The sequence below is a fragment of the Pteropus medius genome, unplaced genomic scaffold (assembly GCF_902729225.1).
Source record: "Pteropus medius unplaced genomic scaffold, Ma_sr-lr_union100, whole genome shotgun sequence".
NCBI lineage: Eukaryota > Metazoa > Chordata > Mammalia > Chiroptera > Pteropodidae > Pteropus > Pteropus medius.
Window position 1 is genome coordinate 9,128,837 of NW_024342474.1, and position 17,327 is coordinate 9,146,163.

The 17,327-nt window shown below is 38.2% G+C and overlaps 1 non-coding gene across 1 annotated transcript; it reads left to right on the plus strand.

Annotated features, from left to right (window-relative positions):
* The first annotated feature begins 1,677 nt into the window (after positions 1-1,677).
* Positions 1,678-1,796, plus strand: LOC120605084 (5S ribosomal RNA). Its single transcript, XR_005653521.1, has one exon. It is a non-coding gene; the product is annotated as a 5S ribosomal RNA (ribosomal RNA).
* Positions 1,797-17,327: the final 15,531 nt, after the last annotated feature.

Below are 17,327 nucleotides of genomic sequence, written 5' to 3' on the forward strand. Positions count from 1 at the left end.
TTCTCAAACTCACTGCCATGGACTCCACAACGAGCAGACACCTGGTGTAGAGTCATTAAGTGTCCAGAACAACTTGATGAAAAGGTAGAGATCAGAACTCTTTGATAAGCTGCACAACCTCCGTTAACCACAAAATGCTGCAACACAAGAAATGGCCCCAAAAATGTTTCAAGAGGTGAGAGCCTTGTCTTTGCATTTTTAAATGATAGTTAAATATTTTGTCAAAGTCGTTGTACAGACTTTCGTGGAATTATAATGTACTTAAAAATAATAACGTCATAAGTCTCTGGGTGTTTATTACAGATCAGGAACTTCACATATATCATCTCATTTCATCACCACAGCACTTCAGTGTGGATGGCATCCTATGCCCATTTCACAGGAGGACACCCAGGCTCTGAGATGTTTGGTGTCTCTCCCAGTCACTACCTGGTGAGTCAGGACATGAATTCCAGTCATTTGATTAAAGAAACAGGAAGATATGGTGATCTAAAAAGCAGGATTTGGGACCTAGGTTTCTTACACAAAAATCTGAGCTCAGCTACATACTCGCTGTATGACCTTGTTCAAATCACTGTGCTTCAGTTTCCTCATCTGTAGACGGGGATCCTAGTAGTATCTACCTCATGATATTTTATTATTTTATTTTATTGTTATTGTAAGGATTAAATTAGTTAATATAAATAACACACGATGTCTAACATATACATTATACAGGCATTATCAATTATTATTATTGATTCCGAATCCACTGTTTAACTACCTCCCCCACTCGTGTGTGTGTGTGTGTGTGTGTGTGTGTGTGTGTGTGTGTGTGTGTGTTAGAGTTTTAAAATCTAGGATGGAGGTGAAAGGCAGAACCGAGAGAGAAGAGAGGACTGAGTATGGCAGCAGGGAGTTTCCGGCAGGTTTGTTTAGACTCTGACTTGATCACTAACTAAAAGAGCTTGTGCAGCTCTCTGAAGGCAGCAGAGTAAGGAAGTTCTAAGCTCTGCAATCATGTTTCAGGGCTAATGTCTTCTCTCAACTAAGAAATAGATGGAGATTCCAACTTGTATGATGTAGGCCTTTGCTGAGGTCCATTCATGGCAGAGTCAAAATGAGATCTCCAGAACCTAATTACAATTCAGGTCACAAAGTCAATATTCCAACCTCTTAAATTCAATATCTGCTCTATTGAACCCTTTAGATTAAGTAGATTCTTGTATATAAAGAAATTTTTATTAGTTGATGTAACTATTTTAGGTCCTTTCCCTAGAAACAGAAGTAAAAGTATTTAACGTTTAAGCCTCATCATGTATATCGCCAAACTGTTTTCCAGAAGTTTTGCCAATTCACATTGGTTCTGTCAAATCCACCCATCACTGAGTATCATGATTTTAAAAGGGAAAATCTTTGTTAATGTTGGAGGAGCCATCACACATAGTTGATTTAAATTGCACTTCTTTTACTACTGAAGTCAATTTTTTGGAAGCCATTTGTATTATTTATTTTAACAATATTTCTTATGTCTTTAAAACCTGTATTCTGTTAGGAGATTCTGCTTTATTTAATGATTTACGCAAGATCTTTATATAGCAATGATATTATGCTTTAGTCAAATGGTAAATGCTTTCTTAGTAAGTTACTGCCTATTAATTTATTTACTTTTAAAATATTTTGTCTATAGCCATGCCAGTCTACGGCCATGCCACCCCGAACACACCCGATCCCGTCTGATCTCGGAAGCTAAGCAGGGTCGGGCCTGGTTAGTACTTGGATGGGAGACCACCTAGGAAGACCAGGTGCTGTAGGCATAAAAAATAAAAAATAAGAGATTGTAAGCCGACAAGTTCCTTGCAATCTGTGAGGTCAATCGAGGGTTGCCTCGCCTTAAAAAAAAATAAAAATAAAAAAAATAAAAAATAAAATAAAATATTTCATAACAGAACTTTGAAGTTCTCATAAAAATTCCTATATCAAACTGAGATATTTAAGAAACATATCATTCATTTGTTTTATTTTAGTCAAAAGTATATATTACTTAAAAGAATATACAGGAATGTAAATTTTACCAGAATACCAGCTCTTTGAGAAAACCTGTTTACTCCTTGCTATGTCCCCAGCCCCCTTAACTGTTCCTAGTACATAGTAGGTGTTCCATTTGTTGTACAAATAGGTACATTGTTATTTTGCAATTTGCAGGAAAGCAGCAAATCAGACTTCCAAAGACTTTTCAGGAATAAAAGACAATTATTGCTGGCATGCAAGATGTTCAGTGAGATTGCCTGGTTTTCTGGCTAAAGTACATTTCATTGTTAGAATTTTAGAATGCGGCTTTTGTTTGCTTTGTATTTTTAATATTTTCACAACATAGATAAATGAAAATTAAGCATGTCACCTGAGAGCTACCTGCCCTTCAAAAACATACCTACCCTTCCTCTTATTCTCACCTGTGATTATCACCACTCTAGTCTAAGCCAGCATCATTCCTACCTGGATTCCTGCAATGGCCTCTCTCCTGCTTCCTCATTTGTCCTGCCCCAATATCTTCCTATACAGCTTGGAACATGAGCATCTTAAACCATCAATCTGATCGTGACACTCTCTTACTTAAAACCTTTCATTGCTTCCCTGTGTTTTTAGATAAAATTTAAAATCCGAAGCTCCACATGATCTGGAATAGGAAGTCCCACTCAGTCTTCCTGATCTAGCCTCACTGTGCTCAGCCACACCGGCTGCGTTTTGGCTCATGGAACAGGCCTGGTGCATTCCACCTGGGCCCTCTCCACAGGCTGTTGCCTCTACCCACATGTCTCATGCACACTCATGCCTGGCCAACTCCCAGTCATCTAGTCACTTCCTGAGCATCGCCTTCCCTCATGACCCGCCCCTCCTCCAGGCTACATTAGATCTTAGATGTTTGCAGCACTATGTGCTAAACTGTAAGGGTAGGATATTCCTCACAGTTTGTCATTATATACTTACTTGTGTAATTCTTTTGTTTGTTTGTTTTGGAACAATTTTTTATTCCTCATTTAGCCAGGCTTTATTTGAAACAGTACTAGCTCCCCAATACAATAATGCTAATCAATGTTTTTGATGAATCTAAATACTTAGGCCAAAGAAGCATGTATCCTTAATGAGAAATATAATTAAGAAAGAAGTGTTTGTCACTTCCTCTTTCTCTGCCGAGCCAGAGCAACAGGAAAGATTACTGGGTAGGAGTTTGGATTTCTTTCTTCCTTGTGTAATTCCTTGCTTTATCTCTCTCTCCTTAACTGGGTAGTAAGTTCATGGATCCAGGATTTAGTTTATTTTCCTCATCACTATATCTCTACCATCTACCACATAGCTTGGCACCTACTTGGCACTCAATAAATACACACTGAATAAATAAATGAATGAGAACAGCTCAAGGCCAACCTCTCCCAGGGAGCCTTCCTCACTTACACCCAGACTATAGCGAGACTTCCCTTCTTTGAATATCTAATAGCATTCTTGTTTATGACAATTTATTTTGTCCTGGATGATAGATTGTGCTGCATTACATAATGTGTCTTGTTTTTATTTTTCTAAGTCTGCTTGTTTTCTCAAATATGGTGTTCTTCAAGGGTAGGTCTGATTCAGAGCTACTTCTAGAACCTGCTTTCTGTCCACATTCCTCCTCACTGCCATATAGACACACTGGCCTCTTAGCTGGTTCTCAAACACTATTGGCTTGCCTCCACCAAGACACTTTAAATTTGTTGTTCTCATTTGGAACACTCTTCTCCAAGATATTTGAATGACTACCTCCCTGTTCATTTAGCCTCTGCTCAAAGGTTATCTTCTCAGATAGACTTTGCCTCCTCTCTGACAGCTGATCCTACTTATTGTTCTTCCTAGCTCTCCTCATAGTACACAGTTACAGTGGTTTATTATCTGTTTCCTCACCAAAACAAGGACCTACGAGGATACAAGAATTTGTCTGCTTGATTCCCACCACATACCTGGCACAGTACCTGGTATATAGTATTTCTTATATACCTGGCATATAAATATTTACTGAATGACTGAATCTCAGCTCCAATGAGAGTCTAAAGTTCCTGCTCAGACCAAAACAAGCACAAGTAGATTTCAGCTGTTTTAAGAAGCTGATTCAACCTTCACTTAGGGTCCTGACTCAGGGAATGGGGTAGGCATTTCTTAAGTGATAGATTGCTTCTGACGCAAAGAGACAACTAAAGGAAAAGGTTTATGACAAAGAAGGTGGAGAATAGAAGAGGAGAAAAGTTAACTGACTCAGATGAAAGAAAAAAATGTTAGAATTAATTATAAGAATTTTGAAATCCTTCCAGCAGCTACATGTCAGCCAGAAAGTCAAAGTTCTAAGTTGCTCTTCCCTTTGACAAACATGGCTCTGAATGAAATGCCTCCTCTTCATGCTGGTAAATCAGCTCGATACTCATGTACTTGATGAGATATGTCATGCAAAGACAGTAATCAAAGGAAACTTTAGAAAATAAATACAAAAGGATAAAATAAAGAGAGAGAGAAAGAATTATAGATGGTAATAAAGAAGTTAAATGTTAATATGAGGAAGAAACATTTATAAAAGTCTCATAATGAAAGCGAGAGAATATTTCCTTTGTTAAATATCACTGATATTATATTATAAATGGGCTGATCTGTCCAGAGCTCCCAAAAGGAAAAGGGATTGAGATATTTCCACACTGAAAACTGTCCCCATATCTATACCTTTACATTTGTATGTACACGAAAATATAAAAAAGGTGTGAATGGTGTGGCTTTGTTATAACACAGTGGCAAGAACTGTGATGAATTGGAATGGGGAAAGGTTTTCTGTTATTTGATTGCCTGACTCAGAAAGTAAATCTCGAAACAGTTATTTCTCTGTACCTGATCACCCCATATGAGATTAGAATTATGCTGGCAGTTTAATGTTTGATATTCAATTCTTGGGGAGAAAACAGCTATATGTATAAAAATATCAAGTGTAACTTAGGAATCTGTGATTATCTGAAACAGGCTGGCTTCTACCATTAGCCGTTTAACTAACTTACATATCCAAAAATTAACTCTTATCTGAAAGAAGATCTTAAAGTTCTCATTTTCTTCCCGGATAAACTGAAAATCTAGGCTATAAAAATCACAAAATAAAACTGAGAAGTTTCCTTTGTTCATATGAGGTTGGTATTTACAGCACAAATCAAGAGTTTGAAAAGAAAAAGAAATATATATATAAAGTCAAATTCAATAACTAAAGAAAATATAGCAGAGTATGGGAAAGGTAAGTAGAGAAAACAATATATTGAATATAACTGGCATTTATGTATTTCTGAAAAACCTAACCATCCATTGGCAAAAATCGATAGCATATATTAATTATTTTAACTACCTTCTCAATAAACATTCAATGTAAACTAGGAAACTCTTTCTTTATATAAGGACAAACTCAAAGCACATAATTTTACCTCTGCTCTAATTTGAGAAGCCCGTGCAATTGGATGCAACGTCTTTTCATCACTCCCTAGAACTCCAAAAGTTTTATCAGTCAACATCTCCTCTCTTCCTGTTTCTCCTTTGCTAAGATGAAACTCACTAGGCCAAAGAAAGAGAAAAGAAGGCAGGAGATCGAAGGACCAACTTTTTCTTCACTGATAATTTATAATGAGTTGTGAAATTTTATTTACGATTGGCCTTCATAATCCCCACCGTGATTTGAAAAAGTAGAAAGCAGAATAGTGAAAAGAAACATACCAATGTTAAAGCCTAAAAATAAAGCCATGTCATAACCTTGGGCCATATTAGAGATTGAGGGAAGAGCCTTTGGCTCTACACTTCTGACCTCTGAGAGTCTGACAGCTCTCCCTAAGCTAAGAGGTCAAGACCCTGATCCCTATTCCAAGACACTATGCCACACTAGAGAGTTTTGAGCAAGTTCATTAAAACCATTTGCAGACTCATCGCTGCTGCCTCCTGAAGGTCCAGAAACAAGTTCACTTTAGCAGCACAAGAAACATATAGTTGTCTAAGTCCCAAAGGATCCAAAAGCCATTTTAAATGAAGAGACACCGGAGACTCTATGTGGGCTGGCTGGCACTGGCAGAAGTTCCTGAGAGCCTCTGTCAAAGGAGCTGATGGTAAGAGCATATGTGACAAAAAAAGACCGAGGGCGCCTTTTGAGCACAACTGCTGCAGAAGGCACTGGCAAGGCCCAGAAATGGGGGAGATGGCAGTAGCTGTGCCTGGTCAAGCGAGCTACCTGAGAACACTGGTCTCAGCTCTTTTTTTTTTTTTTTTTTCCAGAGCAATTGTCTCAATTGTACTTAGTTAATTATGTAATTATATGGTTTAAGTCTGTCTTCTCAGCTAGATTATAAGCCCACAAGGTCAGAAGCAGTTTCTATCATCTTCGCATTTTCCCCAACACCTAGATTAGTATCTAGTCTATGGTACCTGTTCAATAAATTGTTGCTCAATTAAGATATGCCAACTGAGGAAAAGGAATAACACTTGCCTTTGCTAATGTCTTTGGGATGAAGAGTACACAAGGCAGGGAGGCTAGGAAGAGGAAATAGAAATTGCTAGTATTTCATTACATTCGTCCTGTTTGACTCAAAATATGATAATATTAGAAGTCCTGAAATGAGTAAAAGCTTGAGTAATAATAATAACAACAACAATAATAATAATTCAAAACTCTAATTTGCACCTTCTTCCCAAATACTATCGTATATTTATTATCATTTGATTTTCCTGATATAACTGTTTCCATCTTAAGATGAAGATGCTGAACCTCAAGGAGATTATACCTTGTCCCGCACCACAAAGTCAATAAAGCATGGAACCAGGATTCAAACTCAGGTCTCACAATTCCACATCCAGTGTTCTTTCCACTTCAACAGTATTAAAATAATAAAAATATTATTAGACTTAAATTTAGTAGTAGATTAGTAGATTTAAATTTATCTTTGTGGCAGATAGTCCCTTTGCTCTGGGAAAAGGAAAAAAAAAATACTTGAGAGGGGTTCTGTCGTGCAAATAGTGAGCACCTACCTATCTTTCTTGAAGAAAACCAGAGTGCAATGAAACAACCCTAACGTTAATGCTACCCATATTTACTGAGTACCTCTATGTGTTTGTCACTATTCAGAATGAGACACTGTGTACCATATGATAATGTTTACTTGGAGTGTCTTTTGATTAATCTTTATTCCCATGAATTACATTTCAGAGAGAGAAATTTTTCCTTCCAATGAGCATTTTGTCTTCTCTTTTTAACCTATGTCCTATTTACGAAGTCGAGTGTGTTGATGTTTGAGTTCTTTGTAGGAGCTGGGATGCTATAGGAAGAAGAGACCTACAAGAGGAAGTGCAGGCTTGAACCTCCCTTCGTGTTATCGTACTGAAGCAAAGGCCATGAAAAGGACACTGATGGGTTTTGGGGCCATATGACCCAGGCTAGAATGCATAGTCCCACTGAAAACTTTACTTAAAAAGAGCTCAGAGGCTGGGAAGCAGTGATGTCTGATTTAAGTGTTCTGCTGATTTGCAGAAGCAGGAGGCTAAACCTATACCCTGACAAGTAGGAGTAGGGTTTTTCCTTAAGGAAATAGATACTCACGGTAGGTCATAGTGAACAGACATTAATTCCTGCACAGAGAGTGCGATCAGAGTGGCGGGCTTTAGACAGAATGTGGGGAAGTCTGCTTCTCATCTCTGGAGCCCAGGGGAATTTTGCAGGATCTCCGATGCTTGGAACCTTATTATAAGTGGGGTAAGGGGGAGGATTTTGTCTCTACTCGGTGAAGGCCAACTGGAAGCTAAGCAATTTTGAAGGCTTTAAGAAAAATACAATTAAAAGAGAAGTGATTTAAAATTGTACTTCTTATGTGCTTTGTCTCAGTCGTGTCACAGAGAATTGCAAAAGTGACTACCCCGCAGTTCAGACAGGCTGGCAAATGGGAGAGCAGGGGTCAAGGAGACTGTGAGGATGATCCCCAAGAGATGGCAGGTGTGATCAGAGCAGCCTAACCCCCAGGGTGTCCATGACTGCAGTGGGAGGACGAGGGACATTGTATTTGTTGCTGAGACCTCTCAGTGTAGTGAAAGAACAATTTCGGCAGGGGGCGCTAATTTCTAGCATTTGGGCCAAAAAGAGGGAAAGCAGTTCATACTTATATAATTCAGGCAGTTAAAAAATTAAAAAGATGTCTTTATTTTATAGTCATAATGATGAGGCCTCAGACATGAGTCAAAGCCCTCTGTCTCTAACTTCCTCACCTCCAATTGCACAAAGCCAATGTGCCCGTGAAAAAAGATTCCAATAACTCTGAGACACAGTCAACAAAATACAAATGATTAAACACCATTCTGAAATACTAAATTACGCCATTGGAGTAATTCACTTACCTTCAGCTGTCTCTCCTTCATATTTATTCTCTCAATGGCTCCAGGACTCTCTGATAAGCTCTGTCTGAAGGACTATCTGGGTCTCCCATGAATTATGTCCCAGCCAAGCCCACACCAGCCCACAGAGGCCTGCTTCTTCCTGTCAAAACAAGAGGTGATCTTTGAAACACACTTGTGTGAGGATCACCCACTTAAAAGAATGAAAAGGATTCATGTATCCATCACATCACTTCATGTCCCTAATTTAATCACAATTTTTCGCAATTTAATGCACATTTTTAGAGTAAACAGAGAAACTTTCATCTGCTATTTTGTACATATGTATGTACCAAAAATCAGGAAGCGGTATAGAACTCACATTTGCTGAACATTAAACGCAACCCATTAATTTCTTTTTAAATAAACCACAACTGAGACAAAACACATAAGTAGCAATTTAAAAACATAGACTTGGGTCAGATTTGGATTTGAAGGTCATGATACATCCCACAGGTGCCCTAGAATCTCAGGATAGTTATTTCTTATCCGGAAGCCTCACCTGACCTGACGGCAAAATGGACATGATATAATTATCTGCCTCAGAGGTTGGTTGTAAGAAGTGAATTATTTAATGCACGTAAAACATTTAGAAAAGTGCTTGACACATATTAAGTGCTCGATAAATATTACTCTTACATATTTTAATATTTTTAAAATATTACTGAATTCAGATGCTAACAAATGGGACATCCCAAAAGACAAATTTAGAAAAAATAAATAAATAACTAGCTAGATTCTGAACAGTACTGTGTTTTGACTTCGTCACTTGCCACTTCTATCTATTGCTTTTTTGATAGCATGCTGGAAATTCAACCACAGTTCACTCTAACACCGACGCCCTAGCAGCTCTCTAAATCACTTGTTCTTAAATGAGTCAGCACACACCCAAGCAATTTGGTCACTAGTCTGTTGTACACAGGCTGCAGGTTCCCAAACAGACTTCGGCTGCCACTTCGGTAAACATTTGCTGGCAGCATGCCAAGGAGGCTGGCGAGGGTGGGGGTAGGGGGATACACTGGTATGCACCTCCCCAGGTTTCCTCATGTACTGAAACTGAGCTAGTGGCTGCATGGTCCCTGCGTCTGCTACAAAACAAGCCAAAAAGGCAAGGGAGGTGCACGAGCAGTTGGCCCAAGCCGCCTGGAGGAAGCATCTTCTGCCCACATTCCGCCTTGCTGTAACCAGGGCTCCAAGTCCCACAGTTTCATGACCGCCAACTTCACACAATGAGCTGAGCTATATACAAAACTGTTTCTATCTGCTCCTACTTATATTTTTTTCCTTGAGTTACTGAACCTAACTAACAGTTTTTAAAATTGTTGATGATGATATCTGACTAGAGGTACTGGGAAGGCTATATTGACAAAGCGCTTGGTGGGAAATCAGAAGATCTGAGTTATCTTCCTTGGACATATTACTTACCTCTCGCACCTCAGTCTTCTCTCAAGTAAAATGAAAATAGCCCGTCACCCTCACAGGCGTCACAATTTCATGGTACTTTGAAAGCTTTAAAAAAAAAAAATTCTAATCCTAGATGGAGTAAAACGTGAAATCTCAATGAATGCAATGCTTGGGCAAGAAAGTGCTTTGGTTTTCAAATTTAGGTCTGTTTCTAGCCTTTTACTAAAAAACTTTCCTAAAATATATTCACCCACTGAACAAGTGCATTATAATGACAATTTTTGTTTTGAGGATTTGGGATCTTGAAGTCAGTCAAGGACATTAAATAGTCTACGTCTTTTGATTTGTAGTTACTATTTCAAAATGAAACTCTTGAAAAACCTCTGATCAGCTGGTTTCCACTTAAGTTTGGTGTTTCAGCTAATAAAGATGTTTTGTTGTTTGTTGTCCGTGCCCCTACCTTCCCTCCGACCCCTAGAATGAAATCGAACTCAATTCTTCCCTTCCACGTGCAAAGGTTATAGTAACAGGGGCACCTCCATCTTCAACTCCTAAGGGGGAGATCCAGGAAGCTCAAGAAGGAGAGTCTGGGGCAAGACTATAAAGTAAATAGTGATAAAATCAGATGTCAGAATGAGTTCAGACAATTTGTCTTAAACTAACAAGGTGCTTATTAAAAGGGATGAATGTTAAAGACCTGAATTAGGTTTTTAAAAAATAATCAATTGTACACATTCTGAACAGAAAGACAATGGCTTGCTTAGCTTTAAAAAAGAGGAGGGGGGTGGGCAAGAGAGAGAGCCTGCATATGCACTAGATTACCAAAGCTTAAATAAAACAGACAAATTAGATTTGTCGCTTCTTTCTCACTTCTCTATTCAGCCCACTGTTATCTTAGTTCTGCACTGCCACCCCGCCCCCACCAACACCTCTAAAATTGTGACTGCCAAAGGTCACTAGTGACCACAAATTGGCGAATCAGTGGACGTGTTTCTAATCTTAGGACTCATCGCCCTTATAACATTTGACATACCAACCATGCCTCATCCCCTTCCGTTTGCTTCTGTGTTGTTCTCTCTTGTTTCTGTTGACACCTTAGCCACCTCTTACCAGCCTCCTCTTGTCTTTCTGTCCCTTAATGTTACCTGTACCTAAAAGTTCAGTCTTTGTCCCTTTTCTCTCTCTCTATACACACAACCCGGCAACCTCACTACACCCCTGACTTCAACTACCATCTGAAGGATAAGAAGCCCCAGATCTGTCAGTCTAGTCCAGATCCTGAGCACCAAACCTAACAGATAAAACTGCATCCTGGTGATCTGTGCCTGGATTTCTCCATCTCTCTAGCTCTTGCTTCTCCTCTTCTGCCTGCTTCTGTACTTCTATCTTGCTAAACAGCACCACTATCCATCCAGTGGTCCAAACCACAAACCTCAAGGCTTCTTCAGAATCTCCCTACTCTTTAGCTACTATGCTGAATCAGTAACAAAAATTCTGCCCCTTGTCTTATTTTCTATCCATCTCTTCCACCCAGTCCTTCATTTGGCTCCATGATTTATATGAGAGCAGAAGGCACCTCTGCTTCTTATTCTGGCATCTAGAAAGATCATCTCTTAGGCCTCCTGCCTCTAAGTATATCATTCAAAATCTCTTTTCTTGAAATCTTTAAACTTCTATGTACTACTCTGAAAAAACTTTGATCAAAACTATTTTTAAAGAATGTAGGACAAATGCAGATAGGGAAAGAATAAAGAATAACTCCTATTCCTTAATTTTAAGGCAACTTGTAGGAACTAACCAATATTAAGAACTTCTCAATAACAAAAGATGAATGACCAATATTTATTCATTTCTTTCTTTCCACAAATATTCATTGACTCTTTATTTTGTTATAGGTGTTCTTAGTGCAAGCTGGCCGAGCTGTGGTGGGGTGGGTAACAGATGATAGACAACTAAATAAATGAGAAAATACCAGAAAATAGTAAATGATGTTATTCAGAGTATAACAAGGAGTAACTTGATAGCTACTTTAAACTGAGAGTCAAGCAAGATCTCTCTAAGTGGGTGCCATGTAAATTGAGACCCAAATAATAAAGAGAAGGCAGCTGGTGAGAGGATCAAGAGGAAGAGTATTCCCAGCCAAAAGAACTGTCTATGCAAAGGCCCTAACAGCAGAAACGAGCTAGGTCAGTTGGAGAATTAAAGAGGAGGCATGTATGGTTGGAGAATTGTGGGCAAGGGATGCAAGGTCAGAGATCCATAAACTTCAAAATAATCCTACAAAGCAGTTTTTATTATTCTCACTTAATACCCAAGGAAATGGAAGTTAAGAGACATTTAACTTCATGCAGTGAGAAAGGAAGAACAGATTTTTCTTTGCGGTGTCTTTGATTCTAAAACATGCTGCTTTCTCGTGGGAGGTTATTCAAGTAAACCCAAGATTTGTGACATTCTGGAAATTTTCCACATCAGTCTAACCCCAAACTCTGCCCAGTTTCAACCCTTCACTGTAACAATAATTTGTTTCCCCCGATCTTTTTATGAGACCTCTCATAGTCAACAAAGTCGTTGAGAGGTGTGAAACTTGGGAAGCTCAATGGTTACAAAGTAAGTCTAGTAACTGTATTTTTTAAAAAATGTATTTTTGTTTTCTGAGTACAAAAATAATGCACTTATTAATTAAATTAAATTAAATTAAAATAATACAGACATATAAGGGAGAAAAAATATTTCATATATCTATTTTTTAAATTGGCTTCTCCTTAAGGTTTATAGTTTATTTTGTGTTGTATTTACTTGTTATTTAATTTTATGTGATTTTTAAACATGCCCAAGGATGCTAAAAGTAATAAATTACTATATCATTACCCAGATCATGAAATAGAACATTACCAATACAATGAAGCTTTTAAAATTCCCATCTTCACTTGTACTTCTTTCTAGCAGAGATAATTACTATGTTCAATTTGGTATTTGTTACTCCATGCATTTTTTCATACTTTTATTCATTTATACATAGTTTTTCTCAAATTCAAAAAGAGTTGAGGTAGAATAATTGACAAATTGGTGAAGACCAAGTGAGGGCTAATGGAACAAAATGAAGCCCCTCGGGGTCCCAGAAGTTGAGGAAATTTTCCACCCTCTAGGAAGCTCTTTCTTCCTAAAAACCACTGGGTATTCACAGAAAAGACTAACATAGAGCATTGTGGAATGCCCAAATGTTGCTGAGAATGCAAAATATAGCCACTTTGGTAAATAGTTTGGCCAGTTTCTTATGAAGTTAAACACATACTGACCCTATCATCCAACAATCTACTCCCAGGTATCTATCCAGAAAAAATGAAAATTTATGTTCTCACAAAATATGTACACACATATTTATATCAGCTTTATTCATAATCACACAAAATTGAAAACGACCAGAGGTTTTTACTGGTGAAAGGATAAAAAATCTGTGGTATATGCATTCAGTGGAATGCCATTTAGCAATAAAAAGCAAAGAACTATTGATTCACATAACAACACGGATAAATCTTAAATGCATTTTGCTAAAAGAAGCCACTCTGGTTTCAAGGTTGCATAGTCATTAATGGTTTCTCTATCCCTATCTTTTTTCTGTGAGTACTGTTTATTTTTGCAGTGTGTTTTGAGGTTTCTTTGATATTTCTTATATTGAGTTATAACAGAAAAATCTGCATTTCTTTTTAAAAGCTTTTTATTATAAAAACTTTCAAACATTTACAGTAGATACTAATACTATATTGAACACTTACGAATTTATTATCCTGTTTTATCTATATTCTCCCATCTTCCCTCCCATAATATTTTGATACAAATCCCAGAAACTGTATCATTTTCTCTATAAATATGTATCTCTAAAATATAAGGAGTCTTCTTGTAACATAACCAAAATTCCATTACCTAAAATATATTAAAGTAGTTTCTTCAAAGAGCCAGTCAATACCTGTACTTGTAATAATGTGTGTATGTATATACATACATATATGTATTTGACATAAATTAAGGTAAAGTTGTTATTACTATTAGAAAACAAAATATGTTTGAATATTTAACTTGTGACTTCTCTTTTAGCTCCAAACTGAGTTATTATTTCTATTAAATCCAACTCAGTAGATTATCTTCTTACTTTCTGAAGATATTGGGCGAGAAATATTCCATCCAGACAGCAATGTATGTAAATGGATGGCTCGGAGGCTGGTATAGTCAGTTATAACTGTGGCTCCAACAGCCAAACTTCCCAGAGACCTCAGGGGAGAGTGGAGATTTCTCCACGAGCCTCTAAATGCCGGCTTGCTTCTCAACACATTTGTCACTCTGAAATGTCTATTATACTTTCACTTTTACAAAAAGGATAATCACCTTCAAAACAAAGCATTCGGGTCCTTCCAACTTTGGCCAGTGGGAGCTCTTTGGAATTGTCTCCTGCCGTGCCCTTTCTATACATATAGAAATATATACACATATGTATAGATATGTATATACCTTTCGTAAACCACTTTCTTACTTCTTGGAACCACGAGATCCTCCAGTATCTTCTCTACACCAGCACAGGAATCAACCAGGGTTATTATATTCCTTCTCTTGGAGAATAGGATTTAGAAACCTAGATCCAAATGCTATATATACTAATTACTACTGAGTTATCACCAATTCTAGTTTCTCCCAAGGAACTGAAGTAGGAAATATATGTAGAGACACTTACTCACACATATTTCTGTATCTATCTGAATACATATTAAAAATAATACCATGAGTCATATTCTAGCCTTAACACTTTCCTTATTTCTAACTTTTTTCTCCAGCAGTGAGACATCTTCCTTTCATTATTTGCAATATGTTTATGTTAATATACAAATAAAGCAGTAGTTTTACAATTGCAAACCCATACCCTCGTGAGGAACAAATCTGTCAGCTAGAGTACAATGTTTCTATTCTTTTTGTTTTGACTCTTATAGTATATAGTCAAAACACTGTTTTCCCTTAGATTAGATTAGGGTCTTATTTCACCATTCCCTCCTATAGTTACAGGGGAAGAAAAGCTTCTTTGGGAGGAAAGAAGTTGGCGGAGATAACTAGATGACAATGATTTGTGAATCAAAGAGGCTGCTATTAAAATGCAGCTCTCCCAGGATAACATTATTCTGCAACACCTGAGCTATCAATGAACTTTGTAGGAGCTTTGTCATTAAATTAAGAGTTCCTTCAGGGCAAGAATCACCTCTTAGAAATATCAATATCACCAGTGCCTATAACAGTGTTTGGTTATTTAGATGCTCAATAAACTCTGTTAAATAGATGATAATCTAATTCATTTTCTTAAAGGCCTAAATCTAGTCGTTGGGTGATGGTGGCATTAACTGAATTTGATTGAATTGAATTCGAGGGAATTCCCAAAGTTACATCTTGTAGTAGAGATTGCCTTGGGCTGTAGCTCTTTTAAGACTTGTTTTCCCCTAAAACAAATCTTTCTACAGTGTTCACTATACTCCTACATGAATACATAAAGGGACATTTGTTGAGTATCTTCACTCAACGCATTATGTGGTGTAAGAAATGCATGTGAAATTGGTCCTGTCTCTATTTTACTTGAGAGCTAAAATAGAGAATAGCGCAAGATAGCATAAAACAAAATGCATTGTAAACTGTGCATCTCATTTAAAATGCTTCCCTATAAAGACCTCTCTGCTTTGCATATGAGCAAACTGATCTGTCATCGGTGCCCTGCAATTTATGAAATGTGCACTAATCCCCCCGCCCCCTGCTACAGGGCCTGAAGCTTCTCTCATAGAATATTATTATTTTTGAATGTCATTGACACTCAAGAATATTCCTTGAAAACAACATCCCCAGGATAAAGTCACTCAATAGCCTGCATTCAATCCAAATTAGAAAAAATTTCCTTATTGATTTCTTCCACCTTGGTCAGCCAGGTGGGAGAGTTACAGAACAGGTGAAAGATATGACAGGAGAAACAAAGAGGATGCATTCCAGGCACAAGGCCTTGCTGTTGGAGGAGGGCAGGCCTACGTGAACCATCACACAGAGGGATCCTGAGGAGACAAAGGGTTTTGAGGTCCAGAACAGGTTGGGGTGTGAGGATCACAAAGAGGAAGTGAGTAGGCAAGGAATACACATTTCCTACTTTGCAAATCTACCCAAGGTGCTAGTTTTCTCACCAAGCTTTAACTTTTCTCTGGGGCTCTGTGTCTAGACTTACGAAGCCCTACTGGAGACCCCTGTGATCATTTCTTCTCTATGGATTACATTGCTTGCTGTCCTGCAGCTGTGGTTACTTCAATATCTGGCCAAGCTGCTTCTTTTCTTCATTTCCTAGGCCATGCCAGGGAGATACAGGCCCCAGGAGTGAGGGGAAGTGGGAGAAGGTGGTGTGGAGGGCATATCCCAGTAGAATAAGTGGCTACTGGCCCTACCTCTGGCCTTGACCCTGCAGACCTTCTCTGCTCACAGCTTCTATATGGGCTAAGGGATTCTCTGCTGTGCAGGGGGGACCCATTTCCTCTTCCTTTAGTGTATTTCCAACTTGCTACCCAGACACAACCCCTCAGCAGGTACCAGCATCCTCCATTCCTAACTAGCTGTGCTTTCTATCCTGCAATATGTCCTGATGGAGAGCATGATTTCTGGAGCCAGACTCCCTGGGTTTGAGCCCTGGCTCTGCTATTCAGTAGCTGAGCAATCTTGGGCCTCACACTCTTCATCTGTAAAAGGGGGATAGTACTAATACCCCACTCACAGAGCTGCATGTGAAGCATTTAGAATAATTTCTGGCACATAGTAAGCCCATGCACACATAATAGTACAAAATAAGTGTTTGCTACTGTCAAATTTTATGACCGGGACCTTAACCTATATAGAGTTGGAGGGTTTGTGGGAAGAACTCTCACACTCTATGCCAATCATTGAAGTCTTACAGAAAGAACTCTGTTTACAACAGAGCTCTATGTTTGGAACCACCCCTTCCTTTAACTTCCTCTTCCTGGCTATAAAAGGGAGCTTCTTGCTTCTTCTTGCTTTCTCTTCATGCACGTGGCTCACCATTCATCGCCACATACTGAATTAGAATCCTTTCTTTTTCTTGAATGAGTCTTTTTTTGTAATGAAATATCTAGTTGATTTTTGTTTATAGTGGACACTACCATTTATATCTCTGTGACTACTCCAATTAATCATTCTATCAACAAGTGTTAATTAAGAAGCTACTTTATGCCCACCAATGGTCTGGGAATAAAACACTCCACTAAAGTAAAAAATGATAATGATAAATAATGACCTTCACTTATGAGTGCTTATTTTGTGCCAGGCACTGTGCTAAAGATTTTTAGTGACATGCATTATCTTCTTCACTCTCCCAAAGCAACAAGGAGGTAGGGGAGTGGGAGGTACTCTGAGCATCTCCATTTTACATAATCTTCACAAAGCCCCACTTGCTCCTCCTGAATTGCAAGGTC